We start from the raw sequence: 9,559 nt of genomic DNA on the forward strand, positions 1-9,559 counted from the left end.
CAGGGAAGTGGTTGAGTCCCCATCCCTGGAGGTGTTTAAAGGACGTGTAGATGAGGCGCTTAGGGACATGGTTTAGGGGGCATGGTGGTGTTGGGTTGACGGTTGGACTCGATGATCTTAGAGGTCTTTTCCAACCTCAATGATTCTATGATTCTATGATCTCTCAGCTGAGAGAACAACTCCAAGAAAAAAATCCCTTTGCCTGAAGGCACCAACTCAAAGAATTGCTGCAAATCACTACACCATCTTTACTTACTCCTGTACAGGAATAAAGAGCCAGTTGTGCCCCTCAAAAATTCTTCTGTCTTGCATTAAAACACAACAAAAATGTTAATGTATCTTGATCATCAATTTATAAACAAGAGAAATTCCTTCAAAGTAACCAGAGCTGCATTGCTGTGTCAGGGGCAAGAGAGTCAGGCCCGCTGTTTGCTGTTCTGTACAGAACTGAGGGTGGCTGACTGTGGGGTAAGGTACATATTGTCACCTACGCTGGCTTACTTGTCCTTTTGCAATATTTAACTCTGGCTGAACCAGCAAGAAATATTGGTGAATGTATTTCTGAATGCAGGGACAATACAGAGAGAAAAGGAACTACACTGTAAACAAGGCAACAGGGTTCAAAGGTGTAGCTTTTGTGACGAATGCCAGATCCGTTCCAAGGACAGGTAAGCATGACTGTCTTGCCATCTAGAAAGTCAGCACCCAAAAGTGCAGCAGATCTTCCAGGGTATGTCTATCATAGCATTCTCAGGCAGACTTGTTCACTATGTCCGTGTTCTAAGTCAGTCGGACATGTATCAGGACTGAAGGATAAGGTCTACGGACACAGTTAACCAATGCAGAGCCTTGACTAAGTATTAGATATATCTGCCTGGGCTTAGCATTGTGCTGATGTGGCTGCATGACTTCCGGGCAGGTTTGGCTCCAAGAAAGCAAACTCATACATACCTGCAGAACACTGTGCAAATACCACAGCAGTGACAAGAGCAAGCTGTCTTCTGCTTCAGTGCACTGTATCACCCAGAAGAGCACAGGTCTATTCTCTCCCAGCCTGAAGTTACTCAAGATCCTTCATTTCTTGCAAACAACAGTAATTTTCTTATTTTAAACAGATTTTGCTGTAAGACTCTGTGGTTCTCCTAGAAATGAAACAAAAGATGTAAAAGCAATTTGTCCTGCCTGGGAGACCTCACCTAGCTCTCAGTTTTATTCACTTCTGAATCATCTAGCCTCTTCAAAGGGTCAAGTTAAACATTAGAGTAACCCCATACTTAATGCATCTGAAGGATTTGTTCATAGCTATGAAATTCAGAGAGTGACTGCGAAACGCAGTTTATTGCCTAAATAGGGAGTCATATGCCTATTTAACATCTATTTAGTGCATGACTTCAGCTGTATTACCATGCTTTTAGTTTATTGGTTGCCAATTTGTAGCAATTGTCACGGTAGAAAGAAAAAAAACAACAGGAAAGAATTAAAAGCTACAAGAACTGGCTCGGGAAAGGGAATCTCACCGGACAATGTGGTTATCAGAAAACATTTAAATTAAAATGGTTTCAAGTGGGCTTTTATCCTTTTAATTTCTTGTATCTTCCTGCATCCCATTGTTAATTCAGTAACCCACACTGCGAGACTGCTGTTTACAATTACATAGAATTTGTTTTGCTAACACATTAAATGAAGTGTCTGAAATAAGCTTCTCAATTAGTTTCAATAGAATAGTTGTTATATTATCATTAAATTTCAGCATATTCCATAGCAGAAAATTTGCTTGGCATTTTGACTATTATCCCTAGCATAATTTGCAAAAGAAATGGAGGTGTGACTTGATTAAACACATTCAAATAGCTAAGATGTTTCTGCACTTAATTTCATTAAAGAAAATAGCTGTTAGATATTAATTAGCATATCTACTACATGCCATTGTTTGACTCAACAATCATTCTTTATCTAAATGCATTTGCTTTTGGCAGCAAAACATAAATCCGATAGAACAACTTAAATTACAGCCATAGCATAGATGAACTACAATAGCGCCCTTGCAGCTGTAAGTTTGCAATGTCCAGCATGAATATAGAAGTCTGTCAAAGAAAACTATTATATACTGCTCCCTACAGAATGCGGAGTGATAAAGGCGTGTTGGGGGAGAGCACGAGTTGGGAACCACCCCGAAAGAACTCAGTTAAATGGCCTGTTAAAGGTTTGCCCCTCCAGGACACATTACAAGCACTTCTGGGAACAAATTTTCTAGAGGTCAATTGCCATTCAGGTATCTAACAAACTCTTTGTTTCTAAAGCTACATAGCAGCAGTCTAAAAGGAAAAACAGATCAGACGAAGTTATGATGCTAGACACTTGGGTAAAGGCAGGATATCAGTTCAGAATCAGGTCTGGGGAAAGAGAGTTAAGTCAACCCCAAATACTCACAAAAATCCAGTCTGTTGTATTGCCACCCTCATAGTGGGGCTCTTATTCCTACAGTTTTCTCTCTGTAGTCCTGTTGACCTCATCTCCAATATGGGGGTAGAACTATTTGGCAGCCCTTGTTGAATAAGCTGGAGATGTTCAGCTCCAGGCCTCTGTCACTAGATACACACACAGCACAAGCCTTCTGCATTGATCACTGAACAAAATATTGATGTGACATCAAAAGTTGTTCCACAAAGCTGACAGCCATCGCATACACAGCAGTTGTAAGCAAAACCCATACGTTAACAGAACTAACTGTGCAGTCTGCACACATCATAATGCTGAGAAAGTGTCTATTATGGCCATGACATACACAGATCTCCACTAGTTGTACAAGATCATTAAATGAAAGGAGAAGTTAAAACAGGGTTTGACCAGGCCAGGAGTCATGACTAGCTATGTGTAATACATAATTCACGTGGCCTGGTAGCAATTTGAAGCTCACTGTGTTGTTTCAGCTGCTGGATGGCTGAAATGTTAGAATAACAACGTGCAACTGGGAGACAGCACTGCCTAGCAGATTGAGTGCTGAACTGGGAGTTCAAGCAGGAAAGCTGGCTACTCACCCTGGCTTTTCCAATGGAGGGAAGCTTTCTGACATGTCTCTTCCTCAGGGCTACAGACCAACAGTTTCCAATCTACTTTATATGGGTACTCCCTGTTCTCCTTGCTATCTGTAATCTGTCTTTTCCACCTCAACTCCTTCACCCTCTCTTTGCATCTCAACTACTACCTCTTCTCCCGACCATGGGAGAAACAGAACAAAACCAGCTTGTCCATACCACTGTTTATCCCTGTCTTCCCCCCAGCCAGAGCTAAAGCCAAATCTCTTGGCCATGCATTGACTCTCTCTCCAGTTCACCTGCAATGAGAGACAAGAGAATTGTCCACAGAAGAGGGGAAGGAAGGAGCATGGGGCAAAAACCCCTTTGTGAGGCCTCTGTAGCAGGCAGACAGGCAACAGGATGTCAGAGGACCTGCGATCTCTTTTTATGCTGGTGCATTTCAGTGGTTGTGAGCTACTGCTACAGACTGCTGCTCACCACAAACTATCTACATTAGTACAGTATTTTGTACAAAGGCTTTGTCCCAAAGGAAACTCTAAGGGTTTAACTCCAGCCTGAATAGTAATAGTCAAAAAGAGTTTCAGGATGTATTTATTAGAAAACTGTTATTTTCACAGACCCTAATGAAGTCAGTCTGGCAGCATCTTTTTCTTGGTGCCCAATAGTTTGCAAGAGTGATTAAGATCCAGTAAAAAATTTAATGTTCAAAATTCCCATCAACACAGGACCAACTCCTTGGTTAAGAATGTAACATCACAAGCCACATCAAACCTGACTGACACCTAGTGACAATGCTGCCAATAAAAGCAAGTTTTCAAGTTTTAGCCAACTCTAACTCAAAGCGTGATTATAAAATAATCACCTTCATAGTAATTAATATGGTGAGAGAAGTGGTGAGGGAGGGAGCAAAGCCCTCCACATCAGAGGGAAAGTAGGTCCTCTAACTGGAATTAACCATCCAGTAGAATAATGCACACAGTTTACCAAAGCATCAGGTTGAGCTATTTTCACAGATAATTTCACAGCAATAAGAAAATCACACTGATTAGATCCCTGCACCATTTTCTAGACAATAATATTCACATTTGCTTAATACCAACTGTGCTACTTAATTGTCAGGGAGCATCATTCTCTACAGCTAAATTGTAACCACCACAAGGCATCTACAGCAGCCAACAACCTGGCAGCACCTTTTGCTGCTCACTGATCGTGGAAATGGGGCCAGGTTACTCGCACCATCTGCTGCAGAGGGGAGGTGGGCACTTGGGACTGTTGGTTCAAAGCACCGTTAGACAGAAGACGTGCAATTCAGATGGAAGGAAATAAATAAATTTAAAAAACAGAGTGGGAAATAGAAGTTGAGAGAAATCTTCATTCCAAATTCAAGATCTTTCAGTCCCACAGAACAAACCCTGACTTTTCTTAACAAAGCATTACTTTTGGGTACTTGTGCTCGTTTTTACTGTGCTAGGGATTGCCAACACTAATTGCCAACACTAAGAAAACAGCTTTGACTAGAGCTGACTGGGAAATCAGAATTATTTTTGGTTTCACATCAGATTAAAACCAAGTGCTTTCAACAGGTAGCAAGAAGCCCAGAAAAGCAAATAGTCTGAAGCCTTTGATTCCAAGCCAGACTTGAACCTAGGTTTCCACTACTGTGCAGAAGACATTACAAGTTAGCAGCTATTCTCCCCATCACTGTTGTTATCCCCTACTCTTCTCCTGAGAAACTTTCCTATGAAGGTTAGCTCAGCACTAACTGTGCTTTCACTCACATCAGGGGCAAAGCTGTTGTTTTCTGTGGGAATAGTGGAGAAGTCAAACGTCAGCATCTTCAGTAGCAGTAAAATGCTACTCTCTGTTTCCTTATATGGGTTTATCCTCTATACAGTTCTACATGTAAAAGCAAATTCAGTCAGAGGCCTGCTTTAGCACAGCTGTTGCTCATAAAAGGCCCATCTTCTACAGACAGACCTTGAGATGATGTTGACAGGTTGGAGCTGTGCTTGCCGATAAACTGAACAGGACCATTTCCAGTAGCATCATCTGGTCATGCCCACACAGCCTCTCTCAAGACCTTCTAATAAGAGTAAGATCGCAGGCATTTTAATTTGGGCCTAAAGAAACTTGGCTCCTGGCTTCATTAACAGTCTCGTTCTATTAAATATACAGATAGTACATACAATGCAACTTACGCGCTTGCCTGTCTTCCATGCCAACTCTCAGCATAGAATTAATGTTTTGGTGGAATAATAAACCTCTCAAAATCTGAGCTGATAATGGACAGTCACGTTAGATGCTTAAATTATAGCAGCATGAACAGCCTTGCAATAATCAACCCTGCAACTGCCAAAATGTTTTCATTGTTCATTAACTGGAACCTTTTTTGCATTGCTAATCCTAATGAACTGCCATTCTCATTACCATTCCAAGCACTGTCTGTAGCACATCTCTGGATTTCTTTTCCACCCAAACATACAGTCTTATTCAACCAGCAGCCTGTTAATGCATTAAAAGCAAAGAAATGGCTGCTTTAATGCAACTGTAATAAAACCATAGTGCAAGCACCTTTAGGGGGAAGTTCAGCCTTCAAGAACTTTTGTTTAAGTAGAAAAACAGAAGGTCTTTTATTGAGGAGACCATATAGTAGAGTTCAAGTTCCAAATCCAAAATCCATTGAAGTTAATGGGAGTCTTTCCATTGAGTTCTGTGTACGCTGAACTACTTTAACTCCCTCTGCTCCTCCCAAAGCATGAATAAGTGAATCCACTGAGAGTGCAGAGATACAGAAATTTCTTGCAGGGAGCATGAACGATGTCTGTGTATGAAAGGCTCTGTACTTCAATGTACTGAATTACCAATGCCATTTCCTCTACTCTGACTCCACAGTGGCAGAGTTCAAAGCATCCAGCAATCCTTCTCAGTCTACAAGCCAGGTTCTTCCTTTGCTAAATTTATATAAAAAAAAAAATTTGCACAAAATTTACCACATGCTCTGAAAAGCTGCAGTTTAATCCTCCATCTGTACCTTGTTTGCAAGCAAGAAGGAGCAGCCCAGCGCCACTTGCTTACGTAGCATCCATTTTCTGTGGAGAAAAAACATTCAAAAAGCATCTTCTATAGCAACAGACCTCAGTTCAGGATGTAAGTAGCTTATTCACTAAAGTAGCTTATTCATTAAAGGAGAGCAGAAAATAGACTTTCACCTCACACTCAATTGAGTAAATAAAAAATGAGTTAGTAACTTCTTAAGGGTGGACAGCTCACTCACATAACCAATGAGAGGAGTTTTATGACAGAAAAGCCAGACGTGGAGCCTGGTTTATTTTCAGTGTGACCCTCTTGTTTTCAAGTATAACAGCCCCGAAACAGAGGAGGTTAACAAAGTATTAGGCATCTTCTTCAAGGAATTTCAGCCCTCAACCACTGTTTTGTTCTAGAGGGCAGTTGTTTCCTTCAGCTGTAAAGCAGGGAATGTATTTCTCTCCCCTTCTCAAAAGAGACTGCATCTCCAAAGAACACCACACGTGAAGAAGCAGTATGTATTGTTCAGAGATTGAGCATTTTCTAAGTTGTTCTATGACAAAAACCTTCAACATTAAAATAGCTCCAAATGGATGCATGAGCCCTGAGTTCTCATATTAAGCAGAAGCAAACACATACGTATAACATTTCAGCTTCTCTTTTTCAATACCATTTCATAACCAACTAAATACTCATTCCACATTGACAAAGTATTTCCACACTGACAAAGGCTCTGAATTAATTAATTAAGGAGGAGTTTTGTATTTGGAGACAGCTAAGCTGTCTTTCACTAAAGCCTGCATTATTTAATTTATTCCATCTGATGACTTAAAGCAGTGAGAAGTGTTCTACACAAGCACAGAGAATAATTTTTGGTTCTTGTCCTCACTTTTCTCATCTCCAGGGCTCAAAAAAAGTGTTTCTTTATAGTTTCCAATATACAATTCTTGGAACAATGCAGCGCACTGAATATCATACATTCCTTTGAGACACTGTCCCTGGAAAATCAAAGAATAGCAGCCCCAGGGACAGAAGGGTGAATGGCAGATGTAGAATATGCTTTTCCTAAAAAAGCTCTTAAAATTTTTTTTAGGCTATGACACAAGTCACTAGCTTATGAACTAGCTATTTTCAAAAAATCAGTGGACAGAAGTTGGATTCACAGACCAAAATTACAATTACAAGAATTGCTGCACAAAAGCAACTAATGTCAGCAAGAGTGGCATTCAGTACTTCCCCTACACTGATCACCTCCAACTTGTAGAAACCTCATTAGCGCCAAGACTTGAGAAAAATCTTTTAAAAAGAGAATTGCACTTTTAAGTTGCATAAAGAGAACAGAATTCCCCTCTGTAAGTCAGTATGACTAAACCAGCAGAAGTCACACAGAAAGTCCCATAAAACCTCACCCCAAATTCTCATCAACTCCCATAGACTTTGTATCAGACATTTTGGCACTTAAACTATGATTTAGAAATTTTCTAACCCAATCCACCTATTTCAGTGCTCCTCAAATAGCATGGTATGAAGAAATAGCAGAAGATTTTTATCTAGAAAATTCTCTGTTACTGCCAAGGTCTGAAAGACTGGTGATGACCCAGCCTTTTATTCTTTTGAAGCATCCCGTCCTTTGTACTACAATCTTAAGTTCTTGGCATGGCCTTCCTAACCAAAAATGTAACAGATTTTCTACCACTTTACTATAAAAACTCAAAAAAACCAGAAAAGTTGGTTTTGAACTAGTCACAGAAGACAGACACTTGAGACCAGGCTAAAACTTGCATGAAAGAGAATTTTCAAGCAGCCTCAAAACCATATGCAGAGAGTGGTTTATATTCTCTTCCCCAGAGATCTTTTAGCTTAAGCAGGCAAGAGTAAGGTTTGACTTTGATTTGGCCAAGGTCAGACAGACATTAAACACAACTTTCAAGAATTTATGCTTATGAAATTCATTATTAGAACGTATCGAATCTTCCAAGGCCTCAAGAAATTCTCTAGTATAGTTCAATTTCAAACCAGTTTCCACCCAGTCACAAATAAATTTATTATGCAAACCTCATAACATGTCCATAGCAGTACCAATATAACCTTGACAGAACAATATTGCTACTAAGAACTCATCATATTCCTACACATAAGCACAAAATTGTGTCATCTTCAGCCTGCACTACACTTCCATAGTTAGTTAAATTGAGGTTTAAGTGAGGACAAAACTAGCCCTTAGCAATGCCTATTTATTAACTGATAGTTATATATTTTATAGAAGCTGAAGAAACAGGTCAACTTTGGGTGTAATTCATTATAAGACTTTGGAAACCTTTGTCTTCAGACAAAGGATTAAACCATATTCTCCAGAAATAGTCACTATGGACACTGGCTGTTGAGAAATACTGGACTTAACATACCATAATTATCTTTATGTTTATTTGTTTGTTTTCTTTTTCTTTTTTTAAATCAGTTTCTTAAATGAGATCTAAAAGAACTAAGTATACAATGGGTCCAGAATATAAAGTCTGTGGACATTTCATCTATGCTGTCAAGGGTAAACAAAGCCTGGCCGCACTGCAGCACAAAAAAACTACTCAGTGAAGCAGAAGGTTCCATCTCAGTGAAACTCAGCGGATTACAGGCTTGAATAAACCCTGTAATAACAGAGTTGTATGACAAGCACAGGGTAGGCCAGGCAGAGACCACCTTGACCTTCACTAACTGGAATCCAATAGTCAATTATCCATCCTCTTCTGCTCATCTGACGCAGTTGCTTAGGGAGGAGATGGGACAAGCACTGATGAGACACCTCTTAGAAAAGTTTGACCATCAATCTCAGGAAAAGCACCTACAGAAGGGGGAGGAAAATGACTCCAAATTGAAAGCAGAGACAATGTGTTAGAAATAGCATTATAGCACCAAAAAAAAAAAAAAAAAAAAAACACCATAGCTCTCAAGCCATCTACTAGCTCCAAGATAAGTGATATGCCTGACAGACAAATGACAGTTGAGAAGATTGCCTGATGTGCAGTAAGCTGGGGTGTGGGGCAGGGAATAGAAACCACTGTTTAACAGAAGTCAGACTGATCCCTGGATGCTCCTGTGAAAGAAATCAGATCATTTCATCATTGTATTTTCTCCCCTTCCCTTCTACATGCCAGCTACAAGTCACACTCTGGAAAGAATACTTTGCCCAAGAAGAACTTTAAAAAGCAGTAATTTAAGGTCCATAAGCTAATTTTTTTTAGTGTTTCCAGGTGTGAAATTCATAGGTTAGAGTATAATGAACCCTGAGATAACTAATGACCTTGCTTCACCTGTAGAATAGAATGATAAAATCATTTAGGTTGGAAAAGACCCTTAAGATCATCGAGTCCAACCGTTAATGTAGCACTGCCAAGTCTACCACTAAACCATGTCCCTAAGCACCACATCTACACATCTTTTAAACACTTCCAGGGATGGGGACTCAACCACTTCCCTGGGCAGCCTGTTCCAAAGCTTGG

The sequence above is a fragment of the Aptenodytes forsteri genome, unplaced genomic scaffold, assembly GCF_000699145.1.
Source record: "Aptenodytes forsteri isolate BGI_AS27 unplaced genomic scaffold, ASM69914v1 Scaffold278, whole genome shotgun sequence".
NCBI classification, from domain to species: Eukaryota; Metazoa; Chordata; class Aves; order Sphenisciformes; family Spheniscidae; genus Aptenodytes; species Aptenodytes forsteri.